Below are 1,959 nucleotides of genomic sequence, written 5' to 3' on the forward strand. Positions count from 1 at the left end.
TGTGTTGTGTTGTGTGTCCTGTCCTCCACGCTCTGTCTCCAGTTCCAGCAATGTGTGCTGTGTTGTGTGTCCTGCCCTCCACGCTCTGACTCCTTCCTTCAAGGCAGGCTCTCTCACAGAACCTGGACTAAGCTGGCTCTGCCCTCCACAGGGCAGGGGTCCCAGAAGCCACACAGCTGCATCTTCAGGCCCTCACATGCAAGGATTCTCATGCACTGAGCCATCCCTCTGGCCCTTGGTATTTTTTTTTAAAGGTGAGGTTTTGTTATGTAGCCCAAACTGGCTTCAGACTCTCAAGTCCATTGGCTTCTACCTGGTAAGTGCTGGATTACAAGTACGTTCCACCTCGTGCAGACAGTGGCATCTTTTGAAAATCTCATTATTGGATTTACTAGTTAGGGGTAATGGGTAAGTTGCAATAATAAAAAGTCAGTGTTCTAAGAACACGCATATTTATTTCTCTTTGTTACATGGCCCAGGATAAGGTTGCCCTGACACATAACTCAATAACTTGAGTTCTCTTCTTCCAATTGATTCTCCATGCCCTGCCCTGGGACCACTCCTTACGTCCGAGTCTTCTTGTGTTCAGTTCCTGAGAAAGAGCAGGTGGTGAGGACCCTGGGTGTCGCTGTCACCATCAACAAGTGAAGCAGAGTTCATACTATCACTAGGAACATGCCCTTGAGTCTCAGCAGGAGTTTGGAAGCGTCACCTCTTTCTGGGAAGCCTGGGTCCGGCTTAAATTTTATTTCTATGGAAAGAGAAGAGGGCAGGCAGAGTTATTTTGTGTTTATTTACTGTTTGTTCTTGTGAACTCTCAGAAGACTCTACTAGAGTTTGGAAACAAACTATTATTGGTGAAAATGGCATAAAATAGGAACAGCAAGATAGTTCAGCCAGTAAAGGAATGACCTATTGTCAATCCTGGTAACCTGAGTTTGGTTCTCAGACCCTACCCCATAGGAGGAAAGACCTGATACACTGACACACATGCGATAGATAGATAGATAGATAGATAGATAGATAGATAGATAGATAGATATTGGTTTATTTGAGTCAGTGTTTCTTTGTATAGCTTTGACAATTCTGGAACTCACTTTGTAAACCAGGCTGGCCTAGAACTCACAGAGGTCTGCCTGCCTCTGCCTCCTGAGTGCTAGGATTAAAAGTATGTGCTACCACTGCCAATAAAATGTAATTTCCAAATGTTGTAACATATAAGTCAGCATTATATATTGTGTCTAATTTAATTTAGGCACTCTGTCTTTGATTTGTTACACTCAAAATGCTTCGATGTAAATGCTTTTTAAATGTTTTTCTTTAATTTTGAGAATTTCATACATGTATACAAAGAAATGTGATCTTATCTACATGTATTTTCTCCTTCAACTTCTGCCATATTTCATGTTCCCCCTAACATGCTCTTTTACCAGCATCATATATATATATAATTTTTGGTAAACCACAAAGTTCAGTTAGTGCTGCCCATGTGTACGTGGGTATGGGAGCATCCATTGGAACATGGAAGAGAATTTTTTATCTTCTATTTTTTATTTTTTTTTTTGAGACAGGGTCTCTTTATAAAGCCCTGCCTTCCTGGCACTTACTAAGTAGACCAGGCTAGCCTCCAACTCACCGAGATCTGCCTCCCTTGCCTTCTGAATGCTGGGATTAAAGGTGTGCGCCACTAAGTCCAGCAAGAAATTTTTTTTAAAAAGAGGCAGAAAATGTTATAAGAAACAACTGACATATTTTTATAACTTAAAAGGTGGGAATTAAAAGAAATGCTAAGGCCAGCCTGGTCTGCAAAAGCTGGTTCCAGGACAGGCTCAAAAGCTACAGAGAAACCCTGTCTCAAAAACAAACAAACAAGAGTCGCGGCGGCGGCGGAGCAGCGGCGCAGTCGCGGCGGCAGTGGAGCAACACAGCGCTGCAATCAAAAATAGGCTCTGGGGGACC

Source organism: Microtus ochrogaster, linkage group LG4, assembly GCF_000317375.1.
Source record: "Microtus ochrogaster isolate Prairie Vole_2 linkage group LG4, MicOch1.0, whole genome shotgun sequence".
NCBI lineage: Eukaryota > Metazoa > Chordata > Mammalia > Rodentia > Cricetidae > Microtus > Microtus ochrogaster.